The following is a 25,686-nucleotide window of genomic DNA, read 5'->3' on the forward strand; positions in this document are numbered from 1 at the left end:
TTGCAGCAACACAAATAGAACTAGAAGTCATTATGTTAAGTGAAATAAGCCAAGCACAGAGAGACAAATACCACGTGTTCTCACTCATGTGGGAGCTAAGAAAAGTGGATCTCATGAAGGTAGAGAGTAGATTGGTGGTTACCAGAAGCCAGCAAGGGTAGCAGAAGTAGGGGATTCAAAGAAGTTGATAAATGGATACAAATGTAAGTTGATAGAAGAAATAAGCTCCAGTGTTCAATAGATGTGTAGGGTGACTATAGTTTACAAAAAGATACTGTACACTTCAAAATAGAAGAGAAAAATGCAAACATTTTTAGGATAAAGACAAATATTTAAGGTGATGGATATCCCAAGTACACTGACGTGATGTATACAAATTGTATGAACATATTAAGTTATCGTGTGTACCCTGAAACTACGTAACTTATCCATCAATTTTTTAAATTGTTGAAAAAATGATAAATGAATAAATAAAATATTGGGTCTTGGATGAGCCAGAAAATTTGGGAAGTCTGATTCTCTCTCAAATATCATATTCTAGGTATTTTTTCCCAGACAAAAGCATCATACCCCTTATAAAAATGCATCCAGTAGGTTATAATCTTGGGGGAAATGCCACATTATATAGCTTCATTTTTTCGCTCTTGTCGCCCAGGCTGGAATGTGATGGCGTGATCTCGGCTCACTGCAACCTCCGCCTCCCAGATTCAAGCAATTCTCCTGTCTCAGCCTCCCAAGTAGCTAGGATTACAGGCATGAGCCAACACACCCAGCTAATTTTTTTGTATTTTTAGTAGAGATGGGGGTTCTCCATGTTCGTCAGGCTGGTCTCGAACTCCCGACCTCAGGTGATACACCCCCTCAGCCTCCCAAAGTGCTGGGATTACAGGCATGAGCCACGGCGCCTGGCTCCCCTTCAAGTCTTTCACATTGTCCAAATCTGACAGCAAAGAGAAAGCACGATTTTGGGAGATGGGGAAAAGCCAGAATAGATTATTGGCAAGAAATAGAAACCACAAGATGAGGATCAAGAGTCAAGGGCCAGGTTTAGACAAGATCTCTAGATGTGGTTATTATGCCATAGAATCATCAAATTCATGTCAACTGAGGTTTTAAATACTGCCTAAAAACGCCAAGCCCGGAAATAGGTGTAATTCTTCAGTCCTTCAGTAAATACCCAGGCTATTAAAGTAGGTCATTCCCAGAAATGAAATCCTCCTCGCACCTCTCTTAGAGGTGGCCATGGTGGACACAAAACATAGATATTTATCTTTGGAAGAAGGAGGTAGATCTTTTTTTGAAAATATATATAAAGTATAGTTGTATTTGGAGAAGCAGAGGCATTTTTGAAACTATATGTACAATTAGAATGGTATGTGAATATATACACAACCAAAGATACAAAGTGTAAAATGGGGTTAAAAAATCTACTATTATTCACTATTCTCATTCTCAACTACCTTCTCAGATCTAAACTCTACTTTTCTGTGGAGAACCCCTTCCCTGTGGTGAGGACAGGGCCAACACTGACTTGTCACCATGACAACATTAGTGGGTACATGACCTAGACTCAGCAAATTATGCCACCCATAACATCGGCTACCATGATCATTTAAGACCCAGACATGAAATCTAAAGTAGGTTCTCCATGGACATTTTCTGAAAGGTATTAGAGAGTGGGCGTAATGGCTCACACCTGCAATTCCAACATTTTGAGAGGCTGAGGTGGGAGGATTGCTTGAGCCCAGGAGATCGAGACCAGACTGGGCAACATAGGGAGACCTCGTTTCTATGAAAAATTTAAAAATTAGCTGGAGGCCAAGGCGAGCGGATCACAAGGTCAGGAGATCGAGACCATCCTGGCTAAGACGGTGAAACCCCATCTCTACTAAAAATACAAAAAATTAGCCAGGCTTGGTGGTTGGTGCCTATAGTCCCAGCTACTCGGGAGGCTGAGGCAGGAGAATCGTGTGAACCCGGGAGGCGGAGCTTACAGTGAGCTGAGATCTCGACACTGCACTCCAGCCTGGGTGACAGAGTGAGACTCTGTCTTTAAAAAAAAAAAAAAAAAAAAAAAAAAAAAAAATAGCTAGGCATGGTGATGCACACCTGCAGTCCCAGCTACTCAGGAGGCTGAGGTGGGAGGATCGCTTGAGCCTGGGTGGTCAAGGCTGTGGTGAGCTGTGATTGCACCACTATACTCCAGCCTGGGCAGCAGAGCAAGACTCTGTCTCTAAATAAATAAATATAAAAGTAATTTTTTATTATACTTTAAGTTCTGGGATACATGTGGAGAACATGCAGGTTTGTTACATAGGTATACATGTCCCATGGTGGTTTGCTGCATCCATCAACCCGTCATCTACAATAGATATTTCTCCTAATGCTATTCCTTTAAAATGAAAGGTATTAGGAAGATTTCTTTCCACTGTCGGTCAGGAGATGAGATGGATGTGGTGCTACTGAAGGTCACCTTGCCACTCTGCAGTAAAAGAAATCTCTGCAACTAATTTGAGGGAATCACAGCTGACAGATGTAAAGAGGACACAGAGCCCTCCTCACATTGTTAGAATTCCTGGAACTAAACAAATCACTCCTTTTACCTTCCAGCTATGTAAGCCTCCTCCTCAAAAAAAAAAAAAAAAAAAAAAATCATTTTTTGTTTAAGTTGGTGTTCGGTTTTCTGCAATTTAAAGCTTTAAAAATCCAACTCAGCAATAATAAAACACAACCCAATTTAAAAAGGGACAAAAGACTTCAACAGACATTTCTCTGAAGATATATAAATGGCCAAAAAACACACAAAAAGATGTTCACTGCCATTAGTTATTAGAGAAAGGCAAGTCAAAAGCACAATGAGATACCATTTTACACCCACGAGGATAGCCATTTCTTAAAAATAGAGAATAAATGTTGGTAAGGATGTGGAGAAATTGGAACCTTCATACATTGCTGGCGGGGATGAAAAATGGTACAACCACTGTGGAAAACAGTTTGGTGATTCTTCAATAAATTAAACACAGAATTACCATACGACCTAGTAATTCCACTCCTAAATATGTACCCAAGAGAACTGAAACCAGGTGTTCAAATAAAAACATTTCCATTTGTTTACAAAATGTTATACACCAATGAACACAGCAGCTCTATTCACAATACCCAAAAGGTTAAAACAATCTAACTGTCCACCAACAGATGAATAAACAAAATGTGTTTTGATATCATAAAGTTAAATGTTATTCACCCATAAAAAGGAATGAATGAAAAATACAACATGGATGACCCTCAAAAACATTATGCTAAGCTGGCCGGGTGTGGCGGCTTACACCTGTAATCCCAGCACCTTGGGAGGCCGAGGCAGGCAGATCATGAGGTCAGGAGTTCGAGACCAGCCTGACCAACATGGTGGAACCCCGTCTTTACTAAAAATACAAAAATTACCTGGGCATGGTGGCATGCACCTGTAGTCCCAGCTACTCGGGAGGCTGAGGCAGGAGAATAGCTCGAACCCAGGAGGCGGAGGTTGCAGTGAACTGAGATCGCGCCACTGTGCTCCAGCCCTGGGAGACAGAGTGAGGCTCTGTCTCAAAAACAAACAAACAAAATTATGCTAAGTAAAAGAAGCCAGACACCAAAGACCACATACTGAATGATTCCATTTATACGAAATGTCCAGAATAGGCAAATCCAGAGAGATAGAAAGCAGATTAGTGGTTGCCAAGTACTGAGAAGAGAGAGAAATGGAGAGTGACTGCTTAGTTAGCACTTCTGTTTAAGGTGATTTTTTAAAGTTCTGTACCTAGAGGTAATGGCTGTATAACATGGGTGAACAGGCTTAATGCCACTGAATTGTACACTTTAAAATGGTTAAAACTTCACCATAATTTTAAAAACATAAAAGGACCTAATTTAAGCTCCCTCTGCACCATGTAGTCAGGAACTAGGACTTAGAGCTGGCATAGAGTGGAAATTTGTCAAATAAAAATAGCTATCATTTCGGATTCTTAATGAGTCACCAACTGTCCTAAGTATTATTTTACATATTGTAATGAATGCTTTGTGAAACAAAAGCTTTTGTGGTTGTTCCTGATTATAAATTTTATCTTTTTTTAACTTTTATTTTAGGTTCAGGGGTACACATGCAAGTTTGTTGTATAGGCAAACTGAGTATCATGGGGTTTTGGTGTACAAACTTTTATCACCCAGCTGATAAGCATAGTACCCAACAGGTAGTTTTTGATCCTCAGCCTCCTCCTACTCTCCACCCTCACAAAGGCCTCAATGTCTACTGTTCCCTTCTTTGTGTCCATGTGTACTCAACGTTTAGGTCCTACTTCTAAGTGAGAACATGCAGTATTTGGCTTCCTGTTCCTGCATTAGTTCACTTAGGATAATGGCCCCCAGCTCCTTCCATGTTGCTGCAAAGAACATGATCTTGTTTTTTATGGATGCAGAGTATTCCAGGATGTATATGTGCCACATTTTCTCTATCCAGTGTATCGATGATGGGCATTTTAGGTTGATTCTGTGTCTTTGCTATTGTGAGTAGTGCTACATATGAGTACCTGTGTCTTTATGGTAGAGCAATTTATTTTCGTTTGGGTATTGATACGGTTTGGCTGTGTCCCCACCCAAATCTCATCTTGAATTGTAGCTCCCTTATATAATCCCCATGTGTCATGGGAGGAGCCCAGTGAGATGTAATAATCATAGGGTCAGGTTTTTCCCAAGCTGTTCTCATGATAGTGAGTAAGTCTCACAAGATCTGGTTTTAGAAAGGGCAGTTCCCCTGTACACACTCTCTTGCTTGCCACCATGTAAGATGTGCCTTTGCTCCTCCTTCACCTTCCGCCATGATTGTGAGGCCTCCCAGGCCATGTGGAACTATGAGTCCACTAAACCTCTTTTTCTTTATAAATTACTCAGTCTTGGGTATGTCCTTATAGCAGCATGAGAATGGACTCTTGCAGGTATATACCCAATGAGATTACTGGGTTAAATGGGTAGTTCTGTTTTTAAGTTCTTTGAGAGGCTCCACACTGCTTTCCACAGTGGCTGAACTAATTTACATTTCCACCAGCAGTGAATAAGCATTCCCTTTCCTCTGCAATCTCACCAGCATCTGTTATTTTTCAACTTTTTAATAGCCATTCTGACTGGTGTGAGATGGTATCTCATTGTGGTTTTGATTTGCATTTCTCTAATGATTAATATTGGGCATTTTTATGTTTGTTGGCCACATGTATGTCTTCCAAAAGCTTTTTTTCATAATGAAATTAAGCTTTTAGATTTGCTAGCCATTTGTTTTTAAGAAGAGAGCTTTTAAAGTACCTCAGAGTAGCCTTTAATTTGGGGAGGAATACAGTTTGGTCACTTACACAAAAGCAAGAACCCACCTATTGTTCTAGAGAAAATAGCAGGATTTTCTTTTGTGGGGGTTTGGAGGGGTAGGGAAGATTAACAGGGAGTAAAAGTTTAAATGTTGGTAGAAAAAAGTAGGTGGTACCCCCTTGCCTCCTAAAACAAGGACCTTCAAGAAGGAACAGAATAAGGATCCGAGTGATTTCCCTTTGATTTTGTAACTTACTGACATATTTCTAATAAATTGGAATATCTCCAACTGAAGTAAGCTGGCCCTCAGATAACCCCAGAGAAATCTTAAGAGGGCCAGAGGTCTGGAATACGCGATCTGGAGTCAACACGAGGGCCAGATTAACATAGAGGAGAACTTAGTCTGTATCGCATGCTTAACACCAGCCCTGACCAAGCACTTGAACTCTGAGCCCGCCTAGGTGAAAATGACTGCTTATATATGTGACCTGAAGGGATTTGAACACTTCTATGGGTTGACGCCTGACTGGAAGTAATGTTGGAGAGAAGAGGTATCACACCCTGAGAATTGCTGACCTCGAAGTTGAGGTGATTCCTGAAACAGGGCCAACCTTTAAATAAGCTTCTCACCTTTCTATTTTCACCAACATCTCCAGGAAGTGATGAAGACAAAAACACCAGGGGAGGACAGGGCATTTAGAGGACGAATCAGCCTTTCTCGTTTCTTCCCTCACAGTCAGTATTAATAAAGACGAATTCCTTTAGACTATCACAAGAAGACACTGCAGAGGAAAGATGAAGCTTCTTGCAATTAAGTGGTCACGGTCATTATAATTTGAGCATGAAAAGACTGGATGAAGAGAGATGTGGCCAGAGTTCTAGTTCTTGTTTTGGATGACTAGATGGTATCAGATTAACCCCTCTGCCAAAATTATTTATAAACTCTGGGCAAAATATAACAAACAAGTCTTTGAAAGAGACTGGGGATAAACCTAAGCAGGCAGAAACTGAGCAGGGAACAGACAGTCCTCAAAATGAAGGAAGCACGTGAGATGAGCCTCACATTTACTAAGATGTTTCTCCTGAGGGACTTCCCAGCTTGCTGCTACACACAGCGGAAGATATCTCAAACAGAAAGCAGCAATGTTAGGGGATGTAGAGCCAGAGAATGGAGTTTGGGGCTTCCAGAGAAGCTGAAAATTGAGGAGGAAATTCCCAGAAAACGGGGACCTATGGAGGCAAAACCCAAAATGTGCTTGCAAATCCCCTTCAAATCCTCAGCTGACTCCTAACCTTCATGTGCACAGGAGAGAATCTAAGGGATACAGCAAAAAAACCAGCAGCTCGGAGGCAGCTGAGCATATTTTAGCAGCTTCCTACTCTTAAAGGCATCTGAGAAATCCTGTGGCCAGCCAGGTCCAGTTCTGTTCTGCCCATGAGCAGTAAATCAGTCACAGTGACACAGGTTTTGCAAAAGAGAAGATTTATTTGCAGAGCTGCCAAGTAAGGATGTAGGAGAACAGCTCTCAAATCTGCCTCCCCCAAAGGTAAGGCTTACAGATATTTCTGGATTAGGGAAATGCGATGGTCTAAGGGTTGGGGAAGGTGATTGGCAGCAGGGAAAAATGAAGTCACCGGTCTGTTCTGTGCAAGCAGAGCCGGAGTTCCTGGCATTTCACAGGACACACGTACAGAAAATGGCACCATTAGCATGATCTGAAAGTAGGATTTTTGGCACTTTGACATCAAAAGGCCACCTCTTGGGCACTTGAACAGGCCCAGCTGATGCGCTGGTGGTCTCAACCAGTTTGAACTGAATGGTAGCTAGCCTAAGTTTCTAAAAGACAAGAGAAGTGACCATTACCATGGTGACCTACGAATGTTATCTATAAAGTAGCCAGAGGAGGTTACGTTTTAGTGTTCAGAGGGGAGGCCTTCAGCTACCACCACCATCAGCTTCATGAGAAAGAGAGAACAAACTAAAAGCAAGCAATCAAAAGCAAGCAGGGCAGGCCAACCTGATCAAATGAGTCCCTGGGTTCCAATCCCTTATCTTTTGCATTTGTGTACTGAAATATTTATCTAGGAAATGAGGTGATGGCCTCCATTAGCTTCAAATCAATTATGAAGAGTAAAGGAGTAAAGAGGAAACAAGATTGGCCATGTGTTGATAATTATCAAAGCTGAATCATGAGCAAACAGGTCTTTATGCTGTTTATTCACCTCCTCATATAAATAGTCCTTAAAAATCAGATTGCTTACAGAATAGCAATGGTTGGACTTAAGAGTTAACTTCTCAGGTGTCTCAAAACATCTATGGAAAGCAGAACAGTGAAATGACACCTTCTAGGAATTGTACACATGTGTGAGGACATAATGTCTTTGTTTTGTCCCCAGAAATTCCTCAATAATGGAAATTCTAAATTATATATATATTACATATATATAATTATATATTATATATTTATATATAATTTATATATATTTTTTGGAGACAGTTTCACTCTGTTGCTCAGGCTGGAGTGCAATAAGTTTATAAAAACGGTTGAAGATAACGATGAAAAATATTGTGTATAAAAATTTAGAATTAAAAGCAGACTCAAAGAAGTACCTGTACACCAATGTTCAGAGGTATCGTTCACAATAGCCAAAAGGTGGAAACCAGTCGAGTGTTTGTGGATGGATAAATGGATACACCAAATGTGATATATACAGAGAGTGGAATATTAAGCCATAAAAAGGAATGGAATTATGATACATCCTAAAACATGGATGAACCTTGAAAACATGTTAAGTGAAATAAACCAGACACAAAAGGATAAATGCTGTGTGATTCCACTTATATAAAGTACCTAGAATGAGTGAATTGTTAGAAATAGGAAGTGGATTAGAGATTCTCAGGGGCTGAGGAAAGAGGAGAATGGGAAGTTACTGTTTAACAGGTATAGAGTTTGAGATGAAGTTCTGGAAACGGACAGTAGTACTGTTGCACAATAATATGTACATAATGCAACTGAATTGAACACTTAAAATTATTAAAATGGTAAATTTTATATTATGTATATTTTACCACAAAAAGTATATATCCACATATATAAACCACATATATATACAGATATAAACACACACACTATATATCTAGTAAATAGTTTTTCTTCTATCAATTGCAGAAACAAGAAAGTGAAGGCAGTAGTATATCTAGGGAAAGTGGTTCACTTCATATTGATTAAATGTTCAATTCATCAGGAAGATATGAGTTTAAATTTGTATGACCCTTATAATCTCAAAACATATGAAATAAATACTGAACTACATGGGGAAGCAGACAAGACCACAATCCTAGCAGGAAATTTAATACACCTTCCTGAATAATTGATGGAACAAGTAGATGAAAAATCAGTAAGAACATAGATTTGAACACAATTAATAGACGTGATCAAGAGGACATTTATAGAACACAGCACCCAACACCGTGTGCCACACATTCTTTTCAGGAACACACAGGACCTTTACAAAGTGAATCATGCTGGACAATAAAGTAAGTCTCAAAGTTAGGATATTGCAATCAGGCAAGACATGCTATGGGTAGTATGAGCAAACAAGCCAGACCTCAATAGAAATGACCTGTTTTGAAGATGGCATGATATTAACACAGGGATTGACAAGTAGAACAATCGGAACAGAAGAATGAGAGCCCCAAAACAGGCATATATGGACACTTCATTTTCAACAGAGGTGGTGTCACCAGCTGAGGGTAGTTGTCCAGGTTCTTGGCGTTTTGAACAAAGAACTGGACAAAATGGACAAAGCAAGGCAGCAAAAGCATAGATTTGTTTTAAACAAAAGTACACTCCACAGGGCGGGGAGTGGGCTCATGCAAGCCGCTCAAGAGCCTTGGTTACAGAATTTTCTGGGGTTTCAATTCCCTCTAGGAGTTTCCCATTGGCCCCCGACCAGTCTTATTGGTTGCAGGAGGTGGCCAATCAGAGGTACTTTCATTTTTCAACTGCCAGGCAGAAAAAGGAGGGGCAGCCACTGTCGCACAGAAAAAGGGGGGGTTGAAGAGTAGCCTCTGATATCCAGTGAGCATGAATGGGCCTTAAGTTTCCTGCCTCCAGACCCTATTCTCCTGCCTCATTTCCCCCTGAGAGACATGATCCCCGTAAGTCTTTATGTGAGGCAGAGGGACTGATGGTCTTTCTGTAACTGCTTCACACTGACTTGACTGACAGTCTCTACCCATTGGGAATCACAGAACTCTCACCGTGCTCTGTCTAGTGGAGACAGGGTAGTTTCTTGACGACCAGGGGTGGTGAATTCATTTGGAACTGGCTGGAACCCTTACTGCACGATCATCTCCAGGCAAGAGGAAATGAATTTGGTTAAAAGATTTCATGGGAACTTCAGGAGATGGATACCTCTGCTGTCAGGAATGTGTGTTATAGAAATGAATTAAAATATTCTACTTAATTACTAGGAAGTGATTCCAGCTGTTTGAAAGAAGGCAATTAATCTGCAAAAAGATACAAAAACATGGCTACTATTATCCAGCCTACAGTAACTATGCAACAAAAACACCAAGGAAAGCTGGTAGGCATTTACCTTTTGGCTGTCTTCTAAACAGGTACTTCAGGGCTGCCACAGGTTCACAGGTGTAGTGGCTGATGGGAACTTCAGGTTCCAGGTGCGGGGCTTCAGGTATCACAGACTTGATCCTTGAAAGGTGTATCCAACTATCTAATCCTAGTACTTTGACTGCAGAAGGCGTGGCCAGTATCACGGAAAACGGTGCCTTCCATTTGGGTTGTAATTGCTGAGCAGGTGACCCCTCCTTCCATGCTTTAACAAGCACCTTATCACCTGGCCTGATTTGGGGTTGCTGGTTAGTGCCCAGTATGGCAAGCCTTTGAGTTCCAAACTTCCGTAAAACCTGCTGACATTGTCCTAGGTTAACTAGGTATTTTACTAAACCAGCTGTTTCTGAATCAGTAATTAGATCATTAGTTAAGAAAAGCCTTCTGTAATCCCAGCACTTTGGGAGGCCGAGGCGGGCAGATCACCTGAGGTTAGGGGTTCAAAACCAGCCTGACCAACATGGAGAAACCCCCATCTCTACTAAAAATACAAAATTAGCCAGGCGTGATGGTGCATGCCTGTAATCCCAGCTACTTGGGAGGCTGAGGCAGGCGAATCGCTTGAACCCAGAAGGCAGAGGTTGCAGTGAGCCGAGATCGAGGCATTGTACTCCAGCCTGGGTAACAAGAGCGAAACTCCATCTCCAAAAAAAAAAAAAAACTAATAGCCTTCATATAACATGTCATATGGGCTTATATTAATTTTTGCTCTAGGAGTATTACAGATTTTTAAGAGAGCTAGGGGCAGAAAGCTGAGCTAAGCTTCTGATGTTTCCTGATCAAGCTTAGCTAACAATTGTTTCGGAGTCTGGTTAGCCCTTTCTACTTCCCCAGAGGATTGAGGCCTCCATGCTGAATGTAAATAGTATTTGATTCTGAGAGCCTTAGCAACCCCTTGAGTTATTTGGGAGATAAAGTATGGGCCATTATCACTTTGGAGACTCTGAAGTAACCCAGACTGGGGGATTCTTTCTTTTAAGAGAACCTTATAACCACAGTAGCCTTCTCTGATCTGGTAGGGTAAGCTTCAACCCAGCCAGTAAAGATATCTATTAGCACTAACAAAAACGTATCTCCTCTGCCAGCTGACATGTGTGTGAAGTCTGATTACCCGTCTTTTCCTGGTTATGTTCTATCAGCGTCCTCTAATAGAACTCCCCTCTGGACTGGTCTGTTAGAGGAGGCATTTTGTGTCCTGGGCTGTTCCGTGCACACACTGAGCAGGTTTGACAGACATGCTTAACCACAGAAGCTCAGTGAGGCCCAGTGAAGAGCCTGTTAACCATGGCCAGGGTGGCTTCTCCCCCCATATGGAAAGAGTCATGCAGGGTTTTTATGATTCTCCATCAGGCTGCTTGAGGGAGATGTGAGTTTGATACCATATACCACCAGGATCCTTGTTTTTGTCCCCCTTGCTCCTTTATTAACTATTCTTCCTGTGGTGTGTATTCAGGCGCCACTGGGGAATCACAGAAAAGTAGAGCCGGAATCTGTTGGGATTGCACCCGGAGAACTACGGCTTTCGCTTCTCTATCAGCTTTTCTGTTTCCTTGTGCTCTAAGGGTTAAGTCCCTTTGATGCCCTCTACAATGAATGACAGCTACAGCCTTTGGCAGGTGTATGGCTTCCAAAAGCTGCAGAATTTCAGGCCTCTGCTTTATAGGGGAGTGTTTGCTGGTTAGCAGCGCCCTTCCTTTCCAGATTGTAGCATGAGTATGGCAAGGGTTACCTTGCCCCGTGGAACCTCCCTTACTTCATCATTTACTGCCTTAGTTATTCCCTTTCTCATTCCTCCAAGGAGAGCCTCAAGAAATTTAGCCCCATTGTTCATTCTCACGGGAGCATTATAGTCCCAATTAGGATCACTTGTGGGAACTGTGTCTGGGCCCAGGTGATTGCCCTGAGGGTTTTGGGCAAATAAATCGTCTGCTTCCCGGTGGGCGGCCTCAAAAGATTCATTCCTTTTCAAAGGGGGTGCAGGAGGTTGCTAGAATGAACTGAACATTTCTCAGTGAGAGATAAAGGCTAGGGTCAAAGTCTGGAATCCATCTGCTAATTTCCTGGGATTCTCAGAAGAGCTTCCTAGCTTTCCCTGACGTTGTTGTGTATCAGTTACAGAGAAGGGGGCCTGCACTAGGACTGGCCCCTGGGCTGCTACTTCCTGAAGGGGTAGCGGGGCTGGAGGGAGAGGGGAATATGGTGTTCCCCTCCGAGTGTGTGAGGCGGACCTACTAGGGTGTTCAGTGTTTGGGTTTTGGCCTCAGGAGCACTTGGCAAGGAGCTACATGGGGGCGGTTATGTTCACCCTGAAAGGTTCACCTTATGAAAGGGGGTCGTCTATAATATCTAGTCCTGCCTTTGGACTTTCTTTGCGGGAATGATTAGGTTTTGGCGTGGGGCCGTGAAGGCCCGTACATATGGTATTTCTGACCATTTGCCGTGCCAGAAAACAGCTGCTGAAAGACTGAAAAAGAGAAGGACTCAGGTCCGTCACCCAAACCGGGTGGTGGTGATCAGGCGCTTCCACGTGGAAACCTTTCAGTTTCCCTGGAGAGTGGCCCCAACCAGAAACCTGCGGTTGCCTCCGTGCCTAGGCGCTGTCCACCGAGGGTCCCGAGTTGGAGAGGAAAAGAGAGAAAAAGAGGAAAAAGAGAAAAATAAATACCAAACGTTGGGCTTACCTCCTGGCTGGTTCACCAAAATATGTTACCGGTTGAGGGTGGTTGGCCAGGTTCTTGGCGTTTTGAACAAAGCAATTGGACAAAACACACAAAGCGAGGCAGCGAAAGCAGAGATTTACTCCAACAGATGAGAGCAGGCTCAAATAAGCAGCTCCAAAGCCTGTTACTGAATTTTCTGAGGTTTAAATACCCTCTGGAGGGCTCCCATTGGCCCCCGACCAGTCTGATTGGTTGCAGGAGGAGACCAATCAGAGGTACTTTCATTTTTCAACTGCCTCGCAGGAAAAAGGAGGGGTTGAAAAGGGATGAATTGGGCTTGGGTTCCGAACCTAAGCCCACTTCAACCCCTCCTTTCCCTCATAAGCAGCATGAATCAGCCTTCGGTTCCCTGCCTCCAGACGCTATTCTCCTGCCTCAGTGGTAGTGTAGATCAGGCGAGGAAGTAGAAATTCTGATAGACAGTGCTGGGACGGGAAGTGTCCATATGGAAAAGAATGGAACTTGACATCATACATAAATAAATTACAAGTAGATGAAAGGTCTAAACATAAAAGGCAAAACTAAGCAATGCATATAGAAGTGTCAAACTACAAACGTTTGCAAGGAAGTGATTGTCACACGTTTGGAGAGTGGTTACTAACAGGAAGAGGAAGAGGTTTATTGCAGTTAGGGGATGGAGTCGGGAGAGGGACTCTGTCCATAGTCTAACTCTTGGACTGGGTTGTAGCTATCTGGGTACTTTTTAATTTGCTTTATTTTTTAAATTGTATATAAATATGGTGGCCTTTTGTATATTTTATACAGTCCATACTAAAAATGGTTAAGAAAAAAAATCATGACATATTTATTTAAAGATAACCATCACCATAAGTTAAATCATTGAGTAACTTAAAGCTCACAAGTAATATTTAAGAATACCCAGAAACTTCTTGTCCTCCTAGAAAATAAAAATAGTCAAAAAGAACAAGAGCCCTCAAAAGTGTTAGTCCAAACTGCACCGTTTTGTAAGTCCCCCACCATTTCACAGACCTTGGTCAAAGTGGAACATTCCACAGGGGTTCAGGCTGTGAGAAACAGCCTGCCTCTTATCCTATTCTGCTAGGAGAAAATGCAAGGAACACCACACTCCACCAGAACAAGGGCCAAACCGCCTGATCAAAGGAACATCTGATCAATATCCTGTCAGGCAGCAAGCCTGGGCTGCCCAGGCCCCTCCCACCCACACCTGTAAGTACCCCAGCCTGTAAGCAGCAGTGGGCACTGACATTAAGCTGGTCCCCCACCTCTATAAGTTTGTCCTGGACATAAATGCTTGCATTTGCTGTTGAGCCATTCTCTCTTTCTCTCTCTCTCCCTCTCTCTCTCTGTTTTCTTTTCTTTTTTTTTTTTTTTTTTTGAGATGGAGTTTCACTCTTGTTGCCCAGGCTGGAGTGCAATGGTGCGATCTCAGCTCACCGCAACCTCCATCTCCTGGGTTCAAGCGATTCTCCCGCCTCAGCCTCCTGAGTAGCTGGGATTACAGGCATGTGCCACCACGGCCAGCTAATTATGTATTTTTAGTAGAAATGGAGTTTCTCCATGTTGGTCAGGCTGGTCTCGAACTCCCCATCTCAGGTGATCTGCCCGCCTTGGCCTCCCAAAGTGCTGGGATTACAGACTTGAGCCACTGTGCCCGGCCTGTGTGTCTTTCTTTAACCCTCGCCTCCATTCAAAACCTAACAAAAAGCACAGGCAACAAAATTAAAAATAGACAAATGGGATTACATCAAACCAAAAGGACACAACTGACCAGCATTAACATTAAAACAGAGATCTTAAGACTGACAAAACAGACTCTTTGTAGCAACAAGATAATAAATTTCAACCTGACTCTAGTATAGCCTCATATGCCAGATAGTAGACCCTGAAAGAAATCAAAGGATTTCACCCCAAAATAGATTTCTTTGACATACTTTGAAATGGCCTTGCAAAGCTGTCTTTTGTGGGGAAAATCTACATTCTGTAGAGCATCCCCTCCCCTTTCCAGGTCTTTTCCTGATCCAGGAGAGATGAACTAAGAGTCTGGCACCTTTTTAGCTCTGGTAAGAGACATGTACCACCTACACTCTCTCAAGTCTGCTGCCTGGAGACTTCATCTGCATAACAAGAACTGGTGCAAGACAGGAAAGCCCCCAAATTGAGGCTAAGCCCTGAAGGGGTCTTGGCTTCACCCAGCAAAGAATTCAAGAGTGAGCTGCTGCTGTTAAATAGCAGCTTTCATTGAAGCAGCAGTGTACCAGCAGCAGCAGAGGTCCTCCTCCTTGCAGACCAGGGTTACCCCATAGGCAGTGTGCCCAGAGTAGCAGCTCAGAGGCAGGTCTGCACTCATACCCACTTCTAATTATATGCAAATTAAGGGGGTTATGCAGAATTTTCTAGAATGAGGGTGAGAGCTAATTATATGCAAATTAAGGGGGTTATGCAGAAATTTCTAGAATGAGGGTGAGAGCTTCCCAGTTGTCAGGTCATTGCCATGGAAAGGGGCAGTAACCTCCAGGTGTTGCCATGGCAATGGTCAACTGACATGGCACACTGGTGTATGTGTCTTATAAGGAAGTGCTTCTGCCCCACCCCACCTGCCCCGCACCCCGACCTGTTTTTAGCTAGTCTTCAACTGGTCTGGTGTCCTAGCCCCACCTCTAGAGTCAAGTCCTGCCTCCCACCTCAGAATCTTGGTCTCCACAACCCCTTATCTTAACCCAGACAATTCCTTTCTATTGATTCCAGGTCCTTAGATAATAACAACTTGGCTGGGTGCAGTGGCTCACGCCTGTAATCCCAGCACTTTGGGAGGCTGAGGTGGGTGGACACCTGAAGTCAGGAGTTCAAGACCAACCTGGCCAACATGGTGAAACCTCGTCTCTACTAAAAGTACAAAAATTAGCCGGGCGTGGTGGTGCACACCTATAACCCCAACTACTCAGGAGGCTGCAGCAGGAGAATCACTTGAACCGGGGAGGTGGAGGTGGCAGTATGCCCAGATCGTGCCATTGCACTCCACCCTGGGTGACAAAGGGAGGCTCTGTCTCAAAAATATAAAAATAAAAAAGATAACGTAACTCTTTCAACCAATTTCCAGTCAGAAAATCTTTCAATCCACGTATGACCTGGAAGCTGGTGCCCTGAGTTGTCCCACCTTTTCAGGCTGAATTGACGCCCGTCTGACACGTATTGATTGGTATCTGTGAACTTCTGTCCCCCTAAAATATATAAAATCAAGCTGTGCCCCGAGCACCTCGGGCACATGTTCACAGGACCTCCTGGGGCTGTGTTGTAGGCCTTGGTCACTCATTTGGCTCAGAATAAACCTTTTTAAATATGTTACAGTTAGTTCTTGTTAACAGCCTCCTGTCACTTTCCCTTGAGAAGACGCGCTTTTGGAGAATACTCCCAGTGCCCGCCTTTCTTGTGCCAACTAAGAAAACTCCTATTCATCATAACCTGCATTCTCCTGGAGAATCGCTTGTTACTCACCAGGCAAACAAACCCTGGTTTTCCAGGTAACAGTCGGTCCTCTGTATCCACAGATTCCACCTCTGCCATTACAGAGGGCTAAGTGTATGTAAAACCTGTCATTTAGAGCCATTTAGTGATTTAAAGAAAATATCTCACTCATGGATTTGGTGGGTACTGATACGCACTTGGCTATAAGCTATTGATGTATCCACAAGCTCATTGGAACAGAAACCCAACTATTACAACAGACCCCGAAATTTTGTGAGCGCTCAAAAATTTCTGCTCGAAAAATAGATTCTCACTTTCTGCTTAATTTTTCTGTAAATCTAAAATTTCTCTAAAGTCTATTAATTTAAAACCTATATACTCTGGCAATGGGTAATACTGTCTTTAAGAAAAACTGGTAGTCAGTGGTTCCTTGTTAAGCAGTTACAAAATTTAACTTATAGCATTTCTGACTTTGATTCTAAGAAGCAAAACTAAACTAGATGTGTTTTGCTTTAGAAAGAATGTAAGGGCCGGGCGCAGTGGCTCAAGCCTGTAATTCCAGCACTTTGGGAGGCCGAGACGGGCGGATCACGAGGTCAGGAGATCGAGACCATCCTGGCCGACACGGTGAAACCCCGTCTCTACTAAAAAATACAAAAAACTAGCCAGGCGAGGTGGCGGGCGCCTGTAGTCCCAGCTACTTGGGAGGCTGAGGCAGGAGAATGGCGTGAACCCGGGAGGCGGAGCTTGCAGTGAGCTGAGATCTGGCCACTGCACTCCAGCCTGGGTGGCAGAGCGAGACTCCATCTCAAAAAAAAAAAAAAAAAAAAAAAAAAAAAAAATACAAAAAAAAACTAGCCGGGGGAGGTGGCGGGCGCCTGTAGTCCCAGCTACTCGGGAGGCTGAGGCAGGAGAATGGCGGGAACCCGGGAGGCGGAGCTTGCAGTGAGCTGAGATCGCGCCACTGCACTCCAACCTGGGTGACAGAGCGAGACTCCGTCTCAAAAAAAAAAAAAATAAAAAAAAATAAAACCAACCACCTCTGCTCAGCTCATCAAAGCACTCATTCTATTTTGTACGATGAGGTGTTACCTTATTCTAGAATGGCAAATAAAAACCAGTTAAGGTCTCTAAATTTGTTGTAATTTTGTCTTTTGTTTTTTGATGGGGGTTAGCCACTTTTGTGTCCTCTGATAATATTTTATTGTGTACAACATGTACACCTGTACACCATTCTCCTTCATTTGTTTACAGATATGGCAATTTTTTCTTCATGTCAAAAATATCTACGTCTATTGTAAAAAAAAAAAAAAATTAAGTAATTTGGATGAACCGAAAAGAAGAAAAATAATATAAAAACTATACAAAATTCTACCACCTTGAGATGTTTCTTTTTTGTATATTTCCTTTTGTATAACCAGGAAGGAGGCCTACACTGCTTATTTCTCCTTATAAAGGAATTTCCCCTCGTATAACTCCTGTTGCTAATGCTGCCTTATTTTGTACCACGTGGCCCCATTCCACGAGTCACGCAAATCACACTGATGATGAAAACCTACCTATATTAGTCAAGGTTTAGTCAAGAAAACAGACACCACCCTAGACTTTTCAAACCAAATAAAGAGGAACGTTAATAAGGAAATCGGTTACACAGGAAATGGAAAAGCTGAGAAGCCAAACACAGGATGGGGTGATGAGGCAACTGAGAGGTCGGCAGCAGCCAAAAGCAACTGCCACGCTGGAACTAAAGGGTCAACGGGAGAAGTCAGTTTCATCAGAGCACAGAAGCTGAGGCCAAACAAAAAGAGCCAGAACTAAGGAGAGGGTATTTCCCCCATGGGAGCTGGAACCACAGAGCGAGTGTTTGTTTGGGAGGAATTGGAGACACACAAGAAAAGCTGTCACAGAAAACAGAGAAATAGGGGGCGATATCATAGCCTTTCCTCTCCTCCCACCCTCCAGTCATCTGCTATCATCTTTCTGTGGTCAAACTTACCCAGAAGACTTCAGGCAAAGGAAATGATGGGAGGTGGGGTGGGATGGGAGTAAGCACAGGCAGCTGGCCAACAATTGTCTAAGAGTAGCCCCTGAATTGACTGGCCACACATCACCTATGGCATAGTCTTGCCAAAAATGTTTAAGCTGAATCTAATCATGAGGAAATAATCAGGCAAATCCATATGGAAAGACATTGTACAAAACAACCAGCCTAGACTCTCCAAAACGTCAACGTCCTAAAAGACAAAAGAGGACAGAGAACTTATCTAAATTAAAGAACATAAGGGAGGCTCATGCCTGTAATCCCAACACTTTGGGAGGCAGAGGCGGGAGGATCACTTGAGCCCAGGAGTTCGAGACCAGCCTGGGCAACATAGTGAGACCCCATCTCTACATACAAAAAAGAATCAAAAAATAAGGCGGGAGGATCACTTGAACCCAGGAGGTCAAGGCTGCAATGAGCCATGATCAAGCCACTGCATTTCTACCTGGGAAAGGGAGGGAGATCCTCCTGTCTTTCAGAAAAACAAAACATTATGGAGACATGGCAACTAATTTTGATGTGTGATCATAGATTAAATATTGGATCAAAAAAGAATGGCATATAAAAGGCATTATGGGCCGGGCGCGGTGGCTCAAGCCTGTAATCCCAGCACTTTGGGAGGCCGAGGCGGGCGGATCACAAGGTCAGGAGATCGAGACCACAGTGAAACCCCGTCTCTACTAAAAATACAAAAAATTAGCCGGGCGCGGTGGCGGGCGCCTGTAGTCCCAGCTACTCAGGAGGCTGAGGCAGGAGAATGGCGGGAACCCGGGAGGCAGAGCTTGTAGTGAGCCGAGATCGCGCCACTGCACTCCAGCCTGGGCAACAGCGTGAGACTCCGTCTCAAAAAAAAAAAAAAAAAAAAAAAAAAAAGGCATTATGGGGCAATTGTGGAAATATGAATATAGTTAGTACACTAGATAGTTGTATATACATGTTAAATTTCTTGAGTGTGGTAATTTGGTTGTGGTTATGTAAGAGAATGCCCCTGTTCTCAGCAGATACATGCTAAAGTATTTAAAGGTAAAATGTCATGATGTCTTCAACTAACTCCATATATATATATATATATATATAAGCATGGAGAAAGAATGTGTGATCAAACAAATGTGGCCAATGTTAAAATTGGTGAATCTAAGTGAAGCATCAATAGGCATTCATGGTACTGTTCTTGCAACTATCCCAAAGGTTTTTTTTTTTTTTTTTTTTTTTTTTTTTTTTTGAGACAGAGTCTCACTCTGTTGCCCAGGCTGGAGTGCAGTGGCACAATCTCGGCTCACTGCAACCTCCGCCCCCCGGGTTTAAGTGATTCTCCTGTCTCAGCCTCCTGAGTAGCTGGGATTACAGGCGCCTGCCACCACACCCAGCTAATTTTTATATTTTTAGTAGAGACGGGGTTTTACCATCTTGGCCAGGCTGGTTTGAACTCCTCACCTCGTGATCCACCCACTTCGGCCTCCCAAAGTGTTGGGATTACAGGCATGAGCCACTGTGCCCGGCCCCAAAGGCTTTTCAAAATAAAAACACAGGAAAAAAAAAAATAGGATGGCCTTTGACCTCTGACCACTGACACAAGGTAAGGAGATGAATTCACCAAACTGTTCTTAGGAATTTAAACCTAAACACAGAAAAAGAATTTGCTACTTAGCAATAAAATTGGAGGTGACAGAAAAACATGTAGAGTTCAGCTATAGCAAACTAAAATTATGTACACACCAAAATTATGAGATGGAAAAAAAGATACGGCAAGTTGTTTACAGAAATAGCTGCCACAAATGCTCCTCATCTAGTAAGCACTTCTCCCATCATGAGGTGAAATCTATGTCTCCCTGCGTTCTAGACTGGCCTTGTGACTTACTTGGACCAACAGAATGCAGAGGTGACATGGTGCCAGTTCTTGACCACCAAGAGGCTTGACATCTTGCATTCTCCTTCTCTTGGAGCCCTGAGCCACTGTATAAAGAAGACTAACTGCCCAGGAAACAACAGATGCTGGAGAGGATGTGGAGAAATAGGAACACTCTTACACTGTTGGTGGGAGTGTAAATTAGTTAAATCATTGTGGAAGACAGTGTGGCGATTCCTTAAGGATCTAGAACCAGAAATACCATTTGACCCAGCAATTCCTTTACTGAGTATATACCCAAATGATTATACATCATTCTACTATAAAGACACATGCACACGTATGTTTATTGTGGCACTATTCACAATAGTAATGACTTGGAACCAACTCAAATGTCCATCAGTGATAGACTGGATAAAGAAAATGTGGCACATATACACCATGGAATACTATGCAGCCATAAAAAAGGATGAGTTCATGTCCTTTGCAGAGACACGAATGAGGCTGGAAACCATCATTCTCAGCAAACTAACACAGGAACAGAAAACCAAACACTGCATGTTCTCACTCATAAGCGGGAGCTGAACAATGAGAACACATGGACACAGGGAGAGGAACATCACACACCGGGGCCTGTTGGGGGGTGGGGGGCTAAGGGAGGGATAGCATTAGGAGAAATACCTAATGTAGGTGATGGGTTGATGGGTGCAGCAAACCACCATGGCATGTGTATATCTATGTAACGAAACTGCATGTTCTGCACATGTACCCCACAACTTAAATAAAAGAAGAAGAGGAAGAGGAGGAAGAGGAAGAAGAAGGAGGAGGAGGAAAAGAAGAAGAAGAAGAGGAAGGGGAAGGGGAAGGGGAAGCGGGGGAGGAGGAGGAGGAGGAGGAGACTGACTGCCTGCTGGAGAGACTGGTCTGGCCAGTCCTTTGCTGTTGCAGACACCTGTGCTGAGCCACACATGTGAGTGAAGCCACCCAGACCCTCCAGCCCCAGGCAGGGTGGCCCAGCCAACACCACATGGAGCAGAACCAAGCCGTTCCTGTCAATCCCTTCCCAAAGTTCAGCATTGTACGCCAACAAATAAGTAGTGGTTGTTCTTTTAAGACAATACATTTTGGGGAGATGCGTTATACAGACAATTCCCAACCCACAAGGGTTCAACTTGGTATTTTTCAACTTTAGGAAGGTGCAAAAGCGATACACGTTCAGCAGCAACTGTACCTCAAGTACCCATACAACCGTTCTGTTTCTCACTTTCAGCATCATATTCAATAAATTACATGAGAGAGTCAACACTTTATTATAAAATGGGTTGTGCGTTAGATAATTTGGCCAACTGTAGGCTAATGTAAGTGCTCTGAGTACATTTAAGGTAGGCGAGGCTAAGCTACTTTAGCCTAGGTTAGGTGTATTACATGCATTTTTCACTTAACGATATTTTTGACTTACAATGGGTTTATCAGGACACAGCCCCATCATAAACACAGGAGCGTCTGTATAGCTAATGGGGAACAGAGCAGACAGACACACAGAGATGCCTGCAGGAAATGCTAAGTTTTACTATTCCAGTTCCTTCCTTGCGTAGGCTCAAAACAACTCCTACCCTTTCTGAGTCAAACTGAGCAAGTCTCTGTTGCTTACAGTGAAAAAAGAGCCAGAGAAAAAAATGCATCTTCCTGGCTGCTCTGCCTATGGAGTAGCCATTCTTTTATTCCTTTACTTTCTTTTTTTTTTTTTTTTTTTTTGAGGCGGAGTCTCGCTCTGTCTCCCGGGCTGGAGTGCAGTGGCCGGATCTCAGCTCACTGCAAGCTCCGCCTCCCGGGTTCACGCCATTCTCCTGCCTCAGCCTCCCGAGTAGCTGGGACTACAGGCGCCCGCCACCTCGCCCGGCTAGTTTTTTGTATTTTTAGTAGAGACGGGGTTTCACTGTGTTACCCAGGATGGTCTCGATCTCCTGACCTCGTGATCCGCCCGTCTCGGCCTCCCAAAGTGCTGGGATTACAGGCTTGAGCCACCGCGCCCGGCTCCTTTACTTTCTTAATACACTTGCTTTCACTTGAAAATAATAAAATGTAGGGCGCGGCGCCGTGGCTCACGCCTGTCATCTCAGCACTTTGGGAAGCCAAAGCAGGCGGTTCACGAGGTCAAGAGCTGGAGACCATTCTGGCCAACATGGTGAAACCCCGTCTCTACTAAAAATACAAAAATTGGCTGGGCGTGGTGTTGCACATCTGTAGTCCCAGCTTCTCGGGAGGCTGAGGCAAGAGAATCGCTTGAACCCGGGAGGCGGAGGTTGCAGTGACCCGAAATTGTGCCACTGCACTCCAGCCTGGTGACAGAGCGAGGCTCCATCTCCAAAATAAATAAAATAGGCCGGGCGCGGTGGCCCATGCCTGTAATCCCAACACTTTGGGAGGTCGAGGCGGGCGGATCACGAGGTCAAGAAACGGAGACCATTCTGGCTAACATGGTGAAACTCCGTCTCTACTAAAAATACAAAAAGTAGCTGGGCCTGGTGGCGCGCGCCTGTAATCCTAGCTACTCAGGAGGCTGAGGCAGGAGAATTGCCTGAACCCTGGAGGCGGAGGTTGCAGTGAGCCAAGATCGCGCCACTGCTCTCCAGCCTAGGCAACAGAGCAAGACTCCGTCACAAAAAAATAGATTAAATAAATAAATAAATAGTCCCTTCTTATCCTTTCTCTTTGCAGGTATTTTTGTTATCCAAAGATTCTGAATAAATATCTCTTATTTCTACTTGTTTCATTGACTTCCCCTTTTATTGAGTAACAACACCTGATTTTTAAAATGGTTTGTTGTAAAATGCATCATACAAACAGAAGGATGGATAAAATTTTAAAAGTAATGGCAAATTAAAAGTAATGGCAAAAGCCACAATTACTTTTGCACCAACCTAATATTATAATAATAAGGTAAATAATCATCCACCCAGTTTAAGATATAAAACATAACCAGTCCTTTAGAAACCTCTGCTTAGCCCTCCCCAACTGTGGTCTCTTCTCCACCCACAGTGATAACCACGATGATGACTTAATGTTAATCATTCTCCTATTTCCTTTACAGTTTTCCACCAATATATACATCCCTAAACAGCATGACTCAGTTTTGAAAAACTGAACAGCAAGCAGCAATCTAGAAGAATAAGGAAAGCGTGATGTTACCACTGTTTGAGGAAGGCTCAGGAGAAGATAAACTGAACAGCCTCTCGGTCATTGTCTGGCTTCAGCTTCCCTAAGCATTTATAAGAGCCTTTTATGGGAAAATCATTGAGTCAGATGGTGAGTAACACTGGGAGTCACTGGGCTTAGCACAGGTGAGACATACGGTAGCACTGGAGAATGGGCCGGGTTTTAGATGTTTGACCAGGATATAGTCAGAAGGAGATGGCTGTTCTGTATATTCTGCTCATCACGACTTCCCGTCCACTTCCCAGAAGAGGTCAAGGCAGAACATTTCTAGACAACACCCACAGCAGATCAAGTATCAGAGCATTGGAGGAATGAGCAGGAACTTTATCAGCATGTGGTCAAAATAAGGTAAGTACAGAGGAAAAATCTGGGCCAGACTCTGGGTATTGAGTCCTTGATTTAAAAGTTAGCGTGATGGCAGTGGGGACGGTGGTGATGGAAGCCCTCAGTGTGTCTCTCCTTGGAGTCCTGGTGTCCCGCTTCTTCAGGCTGGACGTGTTTCCTTCTGCACCTAGTTCATAACTGTCATTCTGGACTCTCCCGTCACCCTTACCCTAGAGTCCCTTCACCACTCTCCTGTGTTAGATTCCGTTGTGCCCCATGTGTTCCTTCTTGGCTTGTCCTCTCATTCAAGAAGCACAGCCTCCAGTAGCCCCTTAAGAAAGAATGCATGTGAAGTAAATCTTGCATATCTGAAACTGCCCATATTTTCCACTCATATTTGGTTGATAATTTAGCTGGGTACAGAATTCTAGGCTGGGAATAGTTTTTCTTAAGAATTTTGAAAAGCACTGCTCTGGTGTCTCTTGCCTCTACCATTGTTTATGGAAGCCGGCAAAACCAAAGCTGATTCCCGATCCTTTATATTTGATCTTCATATGTACCCTCTCCCTTGCTCTCTAAGCTTTTACAATCTCTTGGACTCTGTGTTCTGAAATTCCATGATAATGTGTCTCGACAGGTCATTTTTCATCCATTTCTCTGGGCACTTGAAGAACTCTTTCAATCTGGAAACTCATGTCCTTCATGAGTTTTGAGTAAACTTTTCTGTATGGTTTTATTGATGACTGCCTCTCCTACATGTTCTTTTTCTCTCTTGAACACATATTATTCAGATATTGAACACGCCAGTCTTAATCTCTAATCTTCTTTATCTTTGCTTTCCTATTTTTCATCTCTGTGTCTTCTTGGGCGATTTCCTCAAGTTTATCTTCCAACTCTTCTGTTACATTTTTCAGGTCCACTCTTTGCTTTAATTTTTAAGGGCCCTTTTTTCTTCTCTTAAAATGTATCGACTGGGCGCAGTGGCTCAAGCCTGTAATCCCAGCACTTTGGGAGGCCGAGACGGGCGGATCACGAGGTCAGGACATCAAGACCATCCTGGCTAACACGGTGAAACCCCGTCTCTACTAAAAAATACAAAAAACTAGCCGGGTGTGGTGGCGGGTGCCTGTAGTCCCAGCTACTCGGGAGGCTGAGGCAGGAGAATGGCCTGAACCCGGGAGGCGGAGCTTGCAGTGAGCTGAGATCCGGCCACTGCACTCCAGCCTAGGTGACAGAGCGAGACTCCATCTCAAAAAAAAAAAAAAAAAAGTATCATGATCTTATTCTGCTCTTATAACACGGGTATAATCTATTCTGTACCTTTCCAAGTATATGAATAGTAGACTTTTAAAGTTTTTATATCCTTGTTTATTCTATGGGGTTGTTTTGTTTTTCTTTACTTTTGTTTTGGGCTTTATAGTCAAGGTCTGAAGCAGCATCTGATTCTTCTTTGAAGAACTGCTACCTCCCATATTCTCAATCCATGTGAGTGAATTGCATCATTTGCTAATTCTTTCAACTTAAATAAGAAACTTGTGATCCCCCTACACTTCAGCTCTGAAAAACTCTCCTACTCTGTTTCAGGGGAGGTAAATTCAGATTTTAGTTCTGGCCTCTCTCCCATTGCAATAGCTTTGAATAAAGACTCCCTTGCCTACTTGATTTTATCCTGTGCAATTTTTGCGTTGACATCTCTATGCAAAAAAAAGAAAGAAAGAAACTTGCTTTAGTTTGGATGTTTGTCCCCTTCAAATCCCATGTTGAAATTTGATACCTAATGTTGAAGGTGGGGCCCAATGGGAGGTATTCGGGTTATGGGGGTGGGTCCCTCATCAGCAAATTAGTGTCTTCCCTCAAGGGTAAGTTCTTCTTCTATTCATTACCAGGAGAACTGATTGTTAAAAAGAGCCTGGCATCGCCTCCACACCTTGCTTCCTCTCTCGCCATGTGATCTCCGCACATGCTGGCTTCCCTTCACCTTCCACCATTAGTAGAAGCAGCCTGAGGCTCTCACCTGATGCAGATGCCAGTGCCATGCTTCTTGTAAAGCCTACAGAACCATGAGCCAAATCGGCCTCTTTTCTTTAGAAACTACCCAGCCTCAGGTATGCCTTTATAGCAACACTAAAT

The 25,686-nt window shown here is 43.4% G+C and overlaps 2 long non-coding RNA genes across 2 annotated transcripts in view; one reads left to right on the plus strand and one right to left on the minus strand.

Moving 5' to 3' along the window:
- The window catches only part of LOC139359433 (uncharacterized), a 79,967-nt gene that overhangs the window by 47,865 nt on the left and 6,416 nt on the right, over nucleotides 1-25,686 (minus strand). The window contains exon 3 of the long non-coding RNA XR_011615350.1: nucleotides 23,206-25,250. This is a non-coding gene — a long non-coding RNA (uncharacterized lncRNA). The remainder of the gene's footprint in view (nucleotides 1-23,205; nucleotides 25,251-25,686) is intronic.
- Nucleotides 6,821-23,561, plus strand: LOC139359434 (uncharacterized). Its single transcript, XR_011615351.1, has 3 exons — nucleotides 6,821-6,878; nucleotides 23,108-23,322; nucleotides 23,478-23,561. It is a non-coding gene; the product is annotated as an uncharacterized lncRNA (long non-coding RNA).

This window comes from Macaca nemestrina, chromosome 17, assembly GCF_043159975.1.
Source record: "Macaca nemestrina isolate mMacNem1 chromosome 17, mMacNem.hap1, whole genome shotgun sequence".
Classification (NCBI taxonomy): domain Eukaryota; kingdom Metazoa; phylum Chordata; class Mammalia; order Primates; family Cercopithecidae; genus Macaca; species Macaca nemestrina.